This window comes from Lontra canadensis, unplaced genomic scaffold (assembly GCF_010015895.1).
Source record: "Lontra canadensis isolate GAN:19392208 unplaced genomic scaffold, GSC_riverotter_1.0 scaffold2, whole genome shotgun sequence".
Taxonomy (NCBI): domain Eukaryota; kingdom Metazoa; phylum Chordata; class Mammalia; order Carnivora; family Mustelidae; genus Lontra; species Lontra canadensis.
The window spans coordinates 64,792,451-64,810,055 of record NW_022630996.1 but is presented as its reverse complement, the minus strand read 5'-3'; the positions used below and the strand labels follow the sequence as shown (position 1 = coordinate 64,810,055).

Below are 17,605 nucleotides of genomic sequence, written 5' to 3'. Positions count from 1 at the left end.
GGTCGATAATTGAAAGTGCAACACAGGAAATGACTACAGAGCAGCTTTTAAGTAATGAGGGGGAAATTCTTTCAAGTGGCAGTGTATCCTGGAAGCTTTCTCCTCTTTCTAGAAATCCAAGCTTAAGAGGAAAACAAGAGATTCTGGAGAAGTATTTTCCGCATCTGCAATACAGGAGAATTGTGAACAGGAGAATTGTTAAAGGCAGACAGTCACACATGTCTGCATGTATAGCTGATAGTAGGGTAAGTTGGAACGGTAGTAGTACTGCACGAGTGAATTACACCTCGACTGAAGTTTAAATAGTTGTAGAAATGGAAGAGGAAGTTGCTTCATTTAGCAAATCAAATCTGATGTGCACATGTGACTTATCCATGGCAGATCATCGTGCTTCTGGGTAGATGTGTATCTCCTTGGGGAAACCAAAAGGAATTACAAATTTGACTACAGAACACCTCTGTTTAGTCCTTCAGTGGCTTTCCAGACTTTGTAGCCCAGCAAAGTCCTTCTCCGTCTGACCCCTTCCTGCCCCCTCAGCAGTATCTTCTGCCAATCCTTATCCCCTCATGTATCCCCTTTTTAGTAATAGGACGTGACTCTCAGTTCCCAAATGCCTCATGGGTCCCTTTGCTTTTGCATCCCTGTGTCTGTTATTCCCTTTGTCTTGAATACAGTGTTGCCTGGTTAGCTTCTCTGATTTCCAGATTGGGCTCAAATATCTTTTCTTAAGCGGAATCTTTCTTACATCTAAGTCAGCATTTCATAAACTCTAGTTCAGGGTGGATCTTAAAGAAAAGACAAAAAATTTTATTAATATCAGGCTCAGAACTGATTCTGATTCTCTGCCAACATTTGCAAGAGAAGTATTTCATGAGCTTACTAGATATGGGGTATAAGTCAGGGGTTTACGTGAGTTTCCCAAATTAGGCATATTATAGCTCCTTTTGGATGACTCACAGTACACTTGAGCTTATTAACAACTCTGAGAATTAGTGTAGTAAATATATTAACTTTATTTGACCCAGTGTTTCTCAAACTTACTTGACAGTAGAACACTTTGAGAACATCTGCTAATGTTTTGAGGACTGTCTGATTTGGGAGTATAGTTTTGGAAAATACTGCCTTAAAATATGGTTTTGGTTAATAAGAGGAAATATCTTCGGAAGGAATGTCCTAGAAGTAATGGAAATAAGAGAGAGTTTTTGTCCACTTCTTTGAGTGGATTTCATGACTTGGTTTCAGTATTTCAGTATTTACATTATCAGTGGAGACCCTTTAAAGCTCTAGCTGGCCTAACTGCCGCATGGTGTGTTCCACAATAAGAGATGCAAATTGTTATCACAATCTCTTAATGATTTTTACTTTGAAAAATTTCATACACACAGAAAAGTAAAGAGGGGGTGTGTTGAACCCACATATACCTATTATCCAGCTACTACAAAAAATTTGGGACTTTTATTCTTTATCATCTACACTTTTTCTGCTGACCTATTCTGACATACCCAAGATATCATGTCATTTCATGCTTACACTCTTCAGTGCGCATCTTCATAAAAGGGGATGTTGCCTTTCATTACCTCAGTAATATTGTTGCACTTATGAAAATAATAATAATTCCTTAGTAATGTCTAATATCCGGTCCATATTCAAACTTTTTTAAAAAATTGAGGTATAATTCACTACACCATAAAATTTTCTCTTTTAATATACAAGTCCATGGATTTTAGGATATTCACAAAGTTATGTAACAATCACCACTATCTAATTCCAGGACATTTTTACCAGCCCCAGAGAAGATCTGTATATTAGGAGTCACTCCCCATTTTTTCCTCTCCCCACTAACCTAATCCTTCTCTCTAGATTTTGCCTGTTTGGGGCACTGTGGGGTCTTTTGTGACTGATTTGGGATGTTTCAACTTTTTGATATTACAAAAAATTGCTGTTACGAATATTCACGTATAAGCTCTTGTGTTGAGATTTTCCTTTCATCCCTAAGAGCGGAATTGCTGGGTCATATGGCAACTCTATGTGTGATTTTTTTTGAGGAACTGTCAAACTGTTTTCTAAAGTGATGGCAACATTTTACATTCCCACCAGCAGCATACAAGGAGTCCAGTTTCTTCACATCCTTACCGATACTTGTTATTGCTTATTCGGTTTTAGCTGTTTGAATGAATGTGTAGTGGTATCTCATTGTGGCTTTGATTTGTATTTCCCTGATGACAGATCATGGTAAGCACCTTTTCATTTGGATATTGATCATTTGTATATCTTCTTTGGAGAAATAGGTATCCAAATCCTTGCCTAATTTTTAAGCGGGTTGTCTTTTTATTACTGGGTTGCAAGAATTCTTTATATGTTCTGAATATATTCTGATAGTCCTTTATCAGATATATTGATTGTAAATATTTTATCCAGTTCTTTGGGTTTCATTTCACTTTCTTGATAGTGTCATTTGAAGCACAAAATTTCAAAATTTTGATCAAGTCCAGTTTACCTTTTTTTTTTTTTTCTTTTGTTCCTTGTGGTTTTGGTATCATACCTAGGAAACCATTGTTTAATCCCAAGTTGTGTAGGTTTATGCCTGTGTTTTTTTTCTGAGAATTTTATAGTTTTAGCCCTTATATTTAGGTCTTTGATATATTTCTGTTTCATTTTTGTATATAGTATAAAGAAGGGACCACACTCTTAAGAGTAAAATGTTAGCTTCAGCCTTCAGGGTGACCTAAAAAGATAGCTGTTTTCCCATTGCCTCCATGTACTGTTTACCCGAAGCCCCATTCCACCTCCTCCATCCTTACTAATCATGACATAATTCATTAGAATCTATTTGTATACTAGGGAGCAGTATAATCAGAGTCTATGAGAGGACAAAGTCTCTATTGCACATGTGATTACATTTAATTAAGCAAACAACCACATTGTAATGGACATCTGCTGTTTTTGCCTTTCTTGCCTACTCTTTCTGTTTTTCTGAAATGGCACTTGGTCTGTTCTTTGTGCAGTCCCCTCCTGACAGTCTCTGTCTCCAGGCTGACCTTACAACACATACTCTTCCTCAAGGTGTGGGCAAATTGCGCTGAGTTAGCCAATGCATTTTATCTCTAGAGCCATAATGATTGGTTCAGAGATGGACATGGACCCAAAAAGGGTCAGGAGAGAGATACCTATAATTAGTGAGAAGGAAAACTGGTATAGGCTGGAAGTACTACTATCTTATTACCAGAAAGACATGTCTGCTTGCTTATAAAAGCAGCATGAATGGAAAGGTGAACTGGGAGATGGCTTCTTGACTGCCCGTTAAAGGACTGAATCTAGCTTTGCCTGAAGCTTAGACTGCTCTGGACCTTTCAGATACGTGAGTCTGTAAATTCCTTTTTATATTCACAGCTGAGAGAGTTGTGGTTGTTACAGACAGCTAGAAGCTGAAGACTCAAAATGTATAAGATACTTTCTGCCTTCATGGACTTCACAACCTAGAAGGGAGGCAGTTTTCTTGGTATTTCATATCTTCTATTTAGACTTGTTCTTAAGAGAGAACCCCTTTCTTAACAAAAGCTGATAATGGTTTACAGTAAAATTCTTGAGGAAAAAGGAAAGAATGGGGGGAATTTTATGTGGATGAGCCTTTGTTTAGCAAATTGCCAGCTGGATGTTTTCATCCTTTGGAGTTTGGTACCCAGACTCCACTGGAATGGCTGGATGGCTGCCATTTTTCATCCAGATGGTGCTCCCTGTGCCTGTTAAATCAGGCGGGAAGTTGTGGTCCTTCTGTAGATTGGCAGCACACCTATTTCCAGCACACAGGATTTCCAGCATACTGAATTTGAGATCTAGCAATTATTAGAAGTCACAGATTCTTTTTTTCTGTCTCTCAGGAGATTGTTTTCTTGATTTTCTTACTGAGCTGCCGTCTTCTCTCCTCTGCAATCCCCATAATTAGAAGGTCAGACAGACTCACTGTAGCTTGGAATAAGATGATCAGAAGTCAGTATGAAAATGGTAAGATTTAAGCAAACAAAGTAAAAAAAAAGTGAAGTCAAACAATATTTTTTTTCTTAAGAAAAATATCAAGGCTGATGTTGGTGCTGTTCTGGGGGCAAGTACTCAAAATCTTTATATGAAAGAGGCTCAGAAGGGGAAATTGGTGTGGCAATCAAGATGATGTATCTTGAAGTTTCAGTTGGACAGCAAGACCATATTTTCTCATTTTGTACGTTATTTGGGGTGGTGGAGTCGGGGGCAGCTGATGGAGCTGTGAGTGGAAGGGTGGTGATTCTCTTCCCTCCCTGGCCCTCCCCAACCCCCGCCCCCAGCAGACTTCCAGTATGTACTACCGCTTCTGTCTTAGATCGTTCCCAGGGCTCAGTGGCATTGTTTATAATGAGTTTGCCACTCTCGTGGTTGTGAAACTTGCCTAACAAAGAAGTTGTTCCTTTGGCACATTTACTAGTGGTGTGTAAAAACAAAAACTAAATCGGCATGACATATGCCCGCGAAAAGATTGCTATCTAAAATTGAGGATGATGCAAAAAGACAACTGTGTTGAAGCTGGGCTGCAGATTGTTCTGTTCTCTTTGGTGTCCAGGAGCCATTTGTCAGAGCTTTGGGAACAGAAGAGCCTGTCAGTTATCCTCATGTTGAATGTAGTTTACTTGGGGGGAATAGGTGAGGGGAAAATACAAGTTTTGGAATTACTCGGATCTAGTGTGAAAAGGTGACTGGAAGAGATGAAATCTGAGTAAAGCAGGGAGAGTAGACTATAGAACGAAATAGAAATATAGAAAATACTGTAATTTATTTTTAGTCATAGCTTTATTTAGATATAATTCACATGCTATACAACTCATCCATTTAAGGTATACAATTGAGTATTTTTTTGTACATTTGCAGTGTTGTGCAACCATTACAGCAATAAATTTTAGAATGTTGCACCCCAAAAAGAAACTTTGTGTATTTTACTATGGCACCCCTATTGCCCTTTGTCTTCTCTCCTCCTCAAGCCCTAAGCAACCACTAATGTACTTTCTGGCTCTATAGATTTGCTATTCTGGACACTTTTATATAAATGGAATCTCATGGTTACAACAGTGTGTGTCTTCTTCACTGAGCACAAAGTGTACAGGCCTCCTACCTGTTGTAGCATTTATCACCACTGCATTCCCTTTTATGGCTGAATAATATTTCATTGTAGAGATTTACCCTGTTTTGTTTATCCAGTCATCATTTGATGCACATTTGTGTTGTTTTCATCTTTGGACTGTAAGGAATAGTATTGCTCTAAGCATTTATGTATAAGTTTTATTCTTACACGGATGTAATAACAGGTCGGTGGGAAACTATTCCAGCCAAGATGTCAGAAACATTTAGTTGCCATAGTTTCAGTGCTGGTTGATCTTTTATCCACAAAAACTGTGACTTACTTCTAAGGAATAGATACAAAATTCAGAAAACTGATTTTTAGTTTAAACTATGGAGCTGGAGCTTTGAGTGGTTCCATTCTGAGGAATTACTAAATTTACTCCCTTATCCACATCTCTATTCAGGGCAGTGGTTCTCACACTCTGTCATTTCACTGTGCCTGAGGGAGGGGGTATTCTTCCATCAGACACGGTGAGTGAGGGTCTCTTCTGGTGATTCTCAGGAGCAAGGAGGGGCAGTAAGTAGATGAAATGAACGTGAGGGTGTCCTTCTGTGTGTTCAGTCCCATCCTGGTACCCCAGTGATAGGAGAAAGAAGAGGGATGGTGCCGCCATTCTGGAAAAGTCAGAAAAGACTTCACCTCACAGATGTGGCCGCACTCAAATTTGAATTTTTTTAAAAAATGAGCCAGAGACTGGCTTTTGTCACATTATAAAATAGCTTAAATTTTTGCTCACTAATTTTTTGTTACCATCATAATCACTATTGTTTAGCACTCAATTTTTTTTTTTAATGCCACTCCTTTTGTTAGGGAAACAAAATAAAATAAGTCATGTTTATATAACTAACTACCAAACTGTGTCAGTTGTACAGAATTAAAAATTTTTTTTCTATGAACTGTTATTACTGCTTTCTTCTGAGCTATTTTATAATCAAATTTTGACTGGCTTTTTTGTTCTTCTAACCAACTACTAAACAGAAAACTTGGAATGGAGTAGGTGCAGCTTTATGTGGCAAGATGCAGTTCTTAGTGTTGAAATAACAGATTTCATGAGTTTAAAAATCTTAGTTCCAGTGTTTCCATTAATGTAGATTTCTGCATGTTTTCTCAGTATACTTTCACCATAGAAATGACATTTTGAAATGTAGGTTACTGTTTAAGGAACATTATTGTTTTATTATAGCTGTTATGAAAATTGCTTAGTTTATTATATTAAAAGCTTTTTAAATTTATAGAATTTGGGAGAAACTCTTAAAATTGATTAACCCATTGCCCAGAGACATAGTAGATGGTGCTTTTTGACAAGATTTTCTCTGGAAGTCTCCAGCTTCAGCGTGATGATTATTTCAACACATGTCATTACACTGAAAAATAATTGTATGTGAATAACCACAAATCCATCTTTTATAAATCACAAAACTATAAATATCAGTCTGTATTTGTTATTTAACACCTTCTTGCTTTGCTTTCATAGTTACTACTGATTGCACCGATAAAATAATGGAATGCTATGATTGATGCATTTTTAAAGAATTTTGACATCCTGAGTTTTTATCAAAGTTAAAATTTATTTTTATAGATATAAGAATCGAATAGACTGAATTAGCAACTTGTCACTCCATAAACATGCCACTTACTGATTTTTTTTTATAGACTCTTCAGTCATGCTGATTGCATTGGGATGAAGGCTTTCTTATGGAAACACTCTGACATTTGGGCTTTTAACTAAGTTGGTTTCTTGTTCCATAGGGAGATGGTCTATTGTTCATAATGAAGGGGGCTCCAAAATTGCAAAGCAATTTTGAATGAGACTTATGAAAGGGCTGCTTCTGAAGATAGAACAGTAGTTTTAAGAATATGGTTATCTATAGCAAGAAGAAAAATACAGCCTCTAAAACAAAGCCATGTGTTCCTTATCAAGCTGTGGGTCCCTAGCAGGGTTAGATCACAAGGAAGACAAGACTGTAGAGTTGTGCCTCTGGCTGGGGGAGGTGGCTGGGATCACTCAGTGGGATGGCCAGTGTGGGTTGGAGGTTTCAGTGCGAGCAAATACTGTCAATCTGGAGAGATCCTGGTCATAGCTAGAGAAAGTTGGAAAGGTAGAACCACAAATCCCTCTAGAATAATATGAAAGATGAATTTCCGCAGATGTAGAGATGTTGAAGGTGAGAAGAGAGATGAGCCGTAACTTCAGCACCTTAATTTGCTTCCATAATTATCCTGAGAAACGTGATGGTAAAACAAATTTAAACTTTTAGACTTAGATGTTTTATGGGTGATTCTTTTCTCAGAGGTCTAAAAAAAATCATGCAATGCATAATTACAGTCTGTGCAAGCATCTTTTTCTAAAACGTTTTGTCTAGGCAGTTTTACAAACGGTGAATAGAAACCACAGTTCCAGGGCGCCTGGGTGGCTCAGTGGGTTAAGCCTCTGCCTTCGGCTCAGGTCATGATCTCGGGGTCCTGGGATTGAGCCCCACATCGGGCTCTCTGCTCAGCGGGGAGCCTGCTTCCTCCTCTCTCTCTCTCTGCCTGCCTCTCTGTCTACTTGTGATCTCTGTCAAATAAATAAATAAAATCTTTAAAAAAAAAAAACCACAGTTCCACCTTTGCCGCCCCCCAACCCCCCCCCCCCGCCCCAGGAAGCACTGCCCCCACCTACCCTGCACATACTGGCAGCTCCAGGCCGCTAACAGGCAAGACCTCTCTCAGTCTCTCAGCGCTCCCGGTCTAGTTGGGGTACTAAGCCAGATTCATTTCTTTCCTCTCCTTCCCTGACTGGAGGGGGCGCCCCACTCCAACCTGAACGGAGTTGCCCCTCCTCCCCCACCCAATCTGGGATTTATGTTGGTACATGGGGTAGAAGATTGAAAGAGTACTGCTTCTCCCCAAGAGTTGATTTTAGAAGACCCGTTTACTGAGTACAGTTCATTCTTATTATGTAATGTTTGGCTATGGTTGGGAGGAGCCATATGGGCTTATCCATAACATGGATCTCCTTAGTACCGAGATGGGGTTGGTGATGGTTTTGAGGGTCAGAAAACCTGGAATCTTGCCCATTAGTATATATGGAAATATACTAACCTTTTATATATATAGCAGTTTTTTTTCTTGAGATATTATTTTCCATTGGTCCATGTGTATAGTCTTGTGCCAAAACTGCGTACTTTTATTTCTTATAGGCATGTAACACTTTCTAATTCTTGGTGTGGCTAGTCTGCCCTTTAATTCTGTTTTCAAACTTCTTTTAACTATTTTCTTCTGTTTGAATGCTTTGCTTTTACGGTCTGAAATAAGCCCTACCCGCCCCCCCCCCCATTTTGTCACAGACTATTTAGAACTTTTTTCTTGAAATGTTAATTTGCCTACTTTAGCAAAGTAACAGTAGTTAATTAGGGGGTATCATGAAGTTGATAGGAAAGGATGTGCTCTATAAAATAACCAGTCAACTGTAACTCTATTAAAAGGGTTTATATGCTTAACTTTTAAACAGCACCTTCTTGAATTACACTCAGAAATAGAACCAATTGAATGCACCAATGTAATTTTTTCTTCTTTTCTATATATGCAAGGAGATGTACAAATTGGCTGTTTTCTATATCAGTTAAGTATCAACCACCTCTCTGTGAGCTTATAATATAATTCAGAGATTGCAAAAAGGTGCAAAACAGAGAAAGAGAAACTTTCATGGGGACCATGATCTTGCTTTTGTATTTATTGATTTCTTTACATTCTGCTTGTTTTCACAAAAATTTCAGGTTACTTACAATAAAAGTCCATTTTAAAAAAATACTTATTTGAGAGATAGAGTAGGAGCGAGGTGGAGGGCCATAGGGTGAGGGAGAAGCAGACTCCTCACTGAGCAGGGAGCCCAATGCAGGTCTCCATCCCAGAACTCTGGGATCACGACCTGAGCCAAAGGCAGATGCTTAACCGACTGAGCCATCCAGGCGCCCCAAAAATCCATTTTTAAAAACACCTAAAATAATGAATATAGGAAGAAGAAAAGTAGGAAGGGATGGATGTTGAAGCTGTATGCCAAGAACTTTTGGCTAGGCAAAGGTCCCGTGAGGTGAGCTTAACAGACTTCACAGCTCATCAAAAAGGCAGACTGGTAGACCAGTCTAAGAACAATCTTTGTAGATTCCTTCATTTATTCAGGAAATATCTCTTGAATACCTACTGTACGTCTGACATTGTTTTAGACATTGGAAGTATAGTAGTGAGCAACTCAGACACAAATCCCAGCTCTCGTAGAGATTAAATTTTAGTAGAGAAGTGACAATAAGCAGAACATATAATCTATGTGATTATGTTTTATGGGAAAAATTGCTAGTGAGAAGAATAAACTATGTGTGAAAGGAAGATAGGAGGTATTGCTTTGTGGGGGAATGCTTACCATTTTGATGGAGCGGTGGAGGGAAGACTTTTCTGAGAAATTGACTCGGGAAAAATGGCCAGAAGATCATGTTGGAACAGTAGGGGTGTCAAGGGAAGAGAAGTGCTGGCAGAGAGAGAAGTTGGAGCCAAGGCCTTGGTGTGGTTGTAGGAGGGGAGGGGGGAGGAGAGGCAGAGCAGAGTGAGTGAGGAGGGACTGGTAGCCCAGTGCCCTTATCTCTTACAACTCCAAGACCAGTTCTAGACGTTTCAAGGCTTTTCAGGCAAGAAAGGGCAGGGCCACAGATAGAACCAAAGAAACTAGGCCGCCACGCACACCTTCTAACTTTTGTTCAGTTGTATGTCAGGTTTTTTATGTACTCTGAGTTTCCAGCACCTTGAAGAATGAATAGTAATGGTGTATAAAGGTAAAGTTTACAGTTTCTTTTCTGTTTACTGGGACATAGACCATTTTGAAATACTAGCGAACATTTTAGGATGTACTTCTAAATTTGATATATTACTGTTTCTTTGAGGAACGAGAAAATTCTGACTTCTCTCTGGATGCACTTGGCATTGTGAATACTTAGACAAATACCCACGAAGAGAGTGTTGTGCTCTCAGCTTGTGAACTCTGTGGTTCGTAATCTTGTTTAAGCAGTCAGAGTGGCAAGTAACAATCCCTCAAATATAGTTTCCTGTCATCTGCCTACCTGCCAATTTCCCCCTCAAATTCCCCTAAATTCCTAAATTTCCCCCTAAATTCATGGGTTCTACAAAAACTTACTGTGAAACTTGAGATGCTTGGAATAGTCGACTGCCGATTAATTTTGTACCTCTTTCCAGACAAAGGTGTCTTAAAATGATGCTGCTGGAGTCCTGTACTCATTTTCACACTTACGGTATTGTTGGTTGTTTGCTGTTATTGAAAGAAAATAGAGCGATGTTTATAAAATCACGATTCCAGTTCTGTTCCAGAAGTCTGACCGGGTAGTCGTTTTGCTGAGGTCTCTTCCATGTACTCACTAAAGGTGAAAACACCAGATCACTCTGCCTTTTTGGTGATGGGGAAGAATATATAATATATTTTCTTGGAAGCTGTTTTTTTTTTTTTTTTTTTTCTTCTTGTGAATAGGAGGAGGGAAGCCTGCCATCTGTGCCCTGGTGCATGTATAATCAAGCCTGTTTCCTCTGAAGTTGATGTTTGGTGCTGAAGATGAGTTGATTTTTCCATTTTAGTGACATTTGTAATTTTTATCACTCTGTTTGTGGAGAGGGAGGTGAGGGCAAGTGTTATGAATGTCAGGTCTCTGTGACACATTAGTGCCCTGCCAGGGTACGTTGTTTCTTCAGGCTGTCAGGGGAATGGATGAGGAAGGTGCCCAGTGGTGCCAAAGGTGTGGCTGGCCCTCAGCTGGACCACCGAGATGCCTCTGTGGCAGAGTCAACAGTTGGGCCAGAAAGGCTGTGGCTCAGTGAAGGGTAGAAACATTGTTTAGTTGGAATAATTAGGAGCAGAGCTTCTGGTCTCCCAGTTATTAGCTCATGGAAGAGTAAAATGGAGGAAAGGGGCAGCCTTTTTTGGAGAACAGCACTGTTCGGAGCACGAGATATAGTGGCTTTAAGGGAAGCCACTTAGATCCAGAATATGGAATGGAGCCACAGCTTTGGAAGACAGGCACTTGGCGGGTTCTACAAGGCTGAACAGAGGGACTAGCAGAGGAGAGAGAGGGGAGGTCGTTTGCCCGGCCCTCTTGGCCAGTGCTTGGAATGAAAGCAAGGTGTTGGTTGCTGAAAGCCTTCACCATCACATTATTTGGTACATGAGCAAATAAACTTGATCGAGAGCTTTAGTGGGGAAGAGTGATAGCAAGAACCAGGACAGTAATTACTGCCTGCATTATTATTTATGTTTATATCTTCCCTGCTAGACCTTGGATGTCCTTAGAGTTGTGTTTATGCTTAGTCATTTTATTTTATTTTATTTTTTTATGCTTAGGCATTTTATACCACCACTGTATACGGAAATGAACTGACAGGTGGAATGAATTTCTGCTTTTTTAAAAAAGATTTTATTTATTTGACAGAGAGAAAGAGTACAAGCAGCGGGAGCAGCTGGCAGAGGGAGTGGGGTTATCAGGCTCTCACTGAGAAAGGAGCCTGACGTGGGGCTCGATCCCAGCACCCCAGGATCATGACCTGAGCCGAAGGCAGCCTCTTAACAACTGAGCCACCCAGGCGCCCCTGGATTTCTCCTTTTAATACCATTTTTTTAACCTCTTCAGTTTGAGGGTAACTTGCTATTCAGATATATTTTGAGGAGCCCACAGTATGTAACATCATTTTTCTTCCTTTTACAGTTAAGGGATTTAATGACGAAGGATCACATAAGGGCAGAGAGCGGGGTCGTCTTCATGTAAATGCAGAAGTAATCACTGGTTCATTGTGTACCAGTTCATTCATTCATTCATTTATTCATCAGATATACACTGGGCACTACTTATCATGTGTCAGGTGCTGGGGACGCAACAGACGACATAATCAGTCATTTAAGAAGGAGCTCGCCAGTTTCTGTGTTTGAAATAGAAAGAAAAAGAGAATAATCATCCACCTAAATTGTTTCCCAAGGAATTGTATTAGGAGGAGTTGCAAAGACAATCGGGAATAATTCTTAAGAAACCTAGCTTAAAAAAAAAAGAAAGAAAGAAAGAAAGAAACCTTGCTCAGAGACAATATTGTGTGATCAGCTTAAAAGTATTAACCAAATTAACTTGAATTAACAAAATAATTTCAGTTACATATTCAGACATTTTAAAGCTTGTTACTTAAGACTAATTTTTCTGATAATATATGCAGAGTATTTTCATTAGTGTTTTATAATAATACTAATGACTTATTAACATAGGTAATACATTATCTCCTTATTGGCTTGTAATGGAAGTTTTCTCAAACTGAATAAAAGTACATTTTGTCAAATTGTTTACTCCTTTCAGGGACCTCTAGAAGTATCAGTCCTGAAAGCATTTTATTTTAAAAGAAAGTTATAGGTCATATTGCAAAGAATGAAGAAAGATCCAACTAGTATGATTTTTTTTTTTTTTTTAACCTCTCAAAATATTCTGCATGTTGTGGATGTGCAAGAAATGCTCTTAGTGATCCTGGCTGATTTATTGAATCGTAAGAGGTGGTTTTCCTTTTTACAAATCAATCTACTTTTGTTGGCATAGTGCAGCTATGTTGTATGATTTGCTATATAAATCACTGAACCTCTCATTTTTAAGAATGAATTTTTAAATGATCTTTTGCTATTTGGATTCAAAGCCGCCAGAGGCTATTGAAGAGGCTGCCTTAGAGTGTTGAGGATGGACATCTACAACTCAGAAATGTGCTGAGCTCTCAGAGGCCATGATCTTCATTATCTTTCTCCTGGTGCTTTGGATGTGATTAAAAATGATTCTATGTGGGTCAAGTATGAGGCGCTTACAGCATTAGCATCTCCTTTTTGTGTATATATATATATATATGTATTTGTTTATATATATGTATACATAATGGCTTATATATATTTTACACACATAATCTATATTTGTGTATGCATATATGTCGATATATATAGTGTATATGCATGCATAAAACATATAGACCTACCTATCTATATATGATAATTTGAGAACTGAATATGAAAGTATCTAGTCTTATGTAACATAAGAATTTCTTTATGTTGTGAAATATTAGCTCCACTAATACTGTTCATTAGAAGGACATCAGTTTCTATCTGTCTTGGATTTCATGACAGCCTCTTTGAGGTGAACTTGGAGTTTCTTATATCCTTAGACATCTTTTCTAAGGTCTGATTAAAAAAATACTCAGTTTATTTTGTTATCTTAGGTTGTCAGATATTATTTAATTAAGTTTCTTCATCCATAAACACTGTGCATAGAAGAGCACCAGTTCCTCATTATGGGAGAAATAAAATATAGCATGAATAATAAATTTAAAGTCATGGTGTAGAAGAAGCCAGATGAGACCCTGGAGTCAAGCAGAATGAGTTTCTATTTGTCTTGCTTTCACAGACACTGTTATATGTTGGAAATCTATTGGGCAGATTAATCACGTTCCCTCTAGAGGAGGTCAGAACAAGGCAGTGCATTAAGTTGCATGTCTCGTTGTCGTCACATACCATATGTGCCATGACGCGTCCTGATTTGGATCAGCTGTTGGAGGGCTTGGATACTTGTTCCTTGGAGTTCTTGAGGGTAGAGAAGAGGTGGGTGAGAGAAGTTAATTCTGGGTACCCTGACAGTTATTGTTAGGGTCCGTGATCAAAGGATTGAGACTGATATAAAGCGAAAATCAAACAAAGCTTTATTTCACACCAAGCATCAAAAATCAAACTGACTGGGGAGGAGTCAAGATGGCGGAGAAGTAGCAGGCTGAGACCACTTCAGGTAGCGGGAGATCAGCTAGATAGCTTATCTAAAGATTGCAAACACCTACAAATCCAATGAGAGATCGAAGAGAAGAAGAACAGCAATTCTGGAAACAGAGAAAATCAACCACTTTCTGAAAGGTAGGACTGGCGGAAAAGTGAATCCAAAGCGATGGGAAGATAGACCGCGGGGGGAGGGGCCGGCTCCCGGCAAGCGGCGGAGCAACGGAACACAAAATCAGGACTCTTAGAAGTCTGTTCCACTGAGGGACATCGCTCCAGAGGCTTAACCGGGGTGAAGCCCACGCGGGGTCAGCGTGGCTTCAGGTCCCGCAGGGTCACAGAAGGATCGGGGGTGTCTGAGTGTCGCAGAGCTTACAGGTATTAGAACGGGGAAGCCGGCTACAGAGACAGAGCCAAGGAGTGAGCTCTCAGCTCGGGGTTACCTTGAACCGGTCGCAGGCTCAGTGAGCTCGGAGCGCGGCCGGAGGCCAGGGTGACGGGAGTAATTGGGCGCTGTTCTCTGAGGGCGCACTGAAGAGTGGGGCCCCGGGCTCTCGGCTCCTCCGGGCCGGAGACTGGGAGGCCGCCATCTTCATTCCCCGTCCTCCGGAACTCTACGGAAAGCGATCAGGGAACCAAAGCTCCCGAAAGCAAACCCAAGCGGATTACTCAGCCCGGCCCCTGGTAAGGGCGGTGCAACTCCGCCTGGGGCAAAGACACTTGAGAATCACTACAACAGGCCCCTCCCCCAGAAGATCAACAAGAAATCCAGCCAGGACCAAGTTCACCTACCAAGGAGTGCAGTTTCAATACCAAGGAGAGCAGCAGAATCCCAGAGGAGGAGAAAGCAAAGCACGGAACTCATGGCTTTCTCCCCATGATTCTTTAGCCTTGCAGTTAATTAAATTTTTTTCTTTTTCAATTTTTTTTCTCTTCTTCTGCTAAATTTTTTAAACTTTTACCCTTTTCTTTTTTAACATTTTTAACTAGTTTATCTAATATATATATATATATTTTCTTTTTATACTTTTTCTTTATTCGTTTTCTTCTTTTAATTGTTTAATTTTTTTTTTTTCTTTCTGAACCTCTTTTTATCCCCTTTCTCCCCCCTCACGATTTGGGAACTCTTCTGATTTGGTTAAAGCATATTTTCCTGAGGTTGTTGCCACCCTTTTATTTTTTTATTTTTTATTTTTTTAAAGATTTTATTTATTTATTTGACAGACAGAGATTACAAGTAGGCAGAAAAGCAGTCAGAGAGAGGAGGAAGCAGGCTCCCCGCCGAGCAGAGAGCCCGATGTGGGGCTCGATCCCAGGACCCTGGGATCATGACCTGAGCCGAAAGCAGAGGCTTTAACCCACTGAGCCACCCAGGCGCCACCATGTTGCCACCCTTTTAGTATTTTACTTGCTCCTTCATATACTCTTATCTGGACAAAATGACACGGCGAAAAAATTCACCACAAAAAAAAGAACAAGAGGCAGTACCAAAGGCTAGGGACCTAATCAATACAGACATTGGTAATATGTGAGATCTAGAGTTCAGAATGACGATTCTCAAGGTTCTAGCTGGGCTCAAAAAAGGCATGGAAGATATTAGAGAAGCCCTCTCAGGAGATATAAAAGCCCTTTCTGGAGAAATAAAAGAACTAAAATCTAACCAAGTTGAAATCAAAAAAGCTATTAATGAGGTGCAATCAAAAATGGAGTCTCTCACTGCTAGGATAGATGAGGCAGAAGAGAGAATTAGCGATACAGAAGACCAAATGACAGAGAATAAAGAAGCTGAGCAAAAGAGGGACAAACAGCTACTGGACCACGAGGGGAGAATTCGAGAGATAAGTGACACCATAAGACGAAACAACATTAGAATAATTGGGATTCCAGAAGAAGAAGAAAGAGGGGAGCAGAGGGTATATTGGAGAGAATTATTGGAGAGAATTTCCCAAATATGGCAAAGGGAACAAGCATCAAAATCCAGGAGGTTCAGAGAACCCCCCTCAAAATCAATAAGAATAGGTCCACACCCTGCCACCTAGTAGTAAAATTTACAAGTCTTAGTGACAAAGAGAAAATCCTGAAAGCAGCCAGGGAAAAGAAGTCTGTAACATACAATGGTAAAAATATTAGATTGGCAGCAGACTTATCCACAGAGACCTGGCAGGCCAGAAAGAGCTGGCATGATATATTCAGAGTACTAAACGAGAAAAACATGCAGCCAAGAATACTATATCCAGCTAGGCTATCACTGAAAATAGAAGGAGAGATAAAGAGCTTCCAGGACAAACAAAAACTGAAAGAATTTGCAAACACCAAACCAGCTCTACAGGAAATATTGAAAGGGGTCCTCTAAGCAAAGAGAGACCCTAAAAGTAGTAGATCAGAAAGGAACAGAGACAATATACAATAACAGTCACCTTACAGGCAATACAATGGCACTAAATTCCTATCTCTCAATAGTTACCCTGAATGTTAATGGGCTAAATGCCCCAATCAAAAGACACAGGGCATCAGAATGGATAAAAAAACAAAACCCATCTATATGTTGCCTACAAGAAACTCATTTTAAACCCGAAGACACCTCCAGATTTAAAGTGAAGGGGTGGAAAACAATTTACCATGCTAATGGACATCAGAAGAAAGCAGGAGTGGCAATCCTTATATCAGATCAATTAGATTTTAAGCCAAAGACTATAATAAGAGATGAGGAAGGACACTATATCATACTCAAAGGATCTGTCCAACTAGAAGATCTAACAATTTTAAATATCTATGCCCCTAACGTGGGAGCAGCCGACTATATAAACCAATTAATAACAAAATCAAAGAAACACATAACCAATAATACAATAATAGTAGGGGACTTTAACACTCCCCTCACTGAAATGGACAGATCATCCAAGCAAAAGATCAACAAGGAAATAAAGGCCTTAAATGACACATTGGACCAGATGGACATCACAGATATATTCAGAACATTTCATCCCAAAGCAACAGAATACACATTCTTCTCTAGTGCCCATGGAACATTCTCCAGAATAGATCACATCCTCGGTCCTAAATCAGGTCTCAACCGATATCAAAAGATTGGGATCATTCCCTGCATATTTTCAGACCACAATGCTCTGAAGCTAGAACTCAATCACAAGAGGAAATTTGGAAAGAACCCAAATACATGGAGACTAAACAGCATCCTTCTAAAGAATGAATGGGTCAACCAGGAAATTAAAGAAGAATTGAAAAAATTCATGGAAACAAATGATAATGAAAACACAATGGTTCAAAATCTGTGGGACACAGCAAAGGCAGTCCTGAGAGGAAAATATATAGCAGTACAAGCCTTTCTCAAGAAACAAGAAAGGTCTCAGGTACACAACCTAACCCTACACCTAAAGGAGCTGGAGAAAGAACAAGAAAGAAACCCTAAACCCAGCAGGAGAAGAAAAATCATAAAGATCAGAGCAGAAATCAATGAAATAGAAACCAAAAAAACAATAGAACAAATCAATGAAACTAGGAGCTGGTTCTTTGAAAGATTTAATAAGATTGATAAACCCCTGGCCAGACTTATCAAAAAGAAAAGAGAAAGGACCTCAAATAAATAAAATCATGAATGAAAGAGGAGAGATCACAACGAACACCAAAGAAATACA

The 17,605-nt window shown here is 39.5% G+C and overlaps 1 protein-coding gene across 2 annotated transcripts in view; it reads left to right on the top strand.

The window, feature by feature from the left end:
• CDK14 (cyclin dependent kinase 14) overlaps positions 1 to 17,605 on the top strand; it is a 582,313-nt gene that overhangs the window by 62,187 nt on the left and 502,521 nt on the right. Inside the window, exon 1 of one of the 2 annotated variants that reach the window (XM_032875554.1) lies at positions 3,338 to 3,358. The exons of the other annotated variant lie outside the window; for it this stretch is intronic. The gene's annotated coding sequence lies outside the window, so the exon portion shown is untranslated. Of the gene's footprint in view, positions 1 to 3,337; positions 3,359 to 17,605 lie in introns of those variants that run through there. 2 annotated transcript variants of the gene reach the window in all.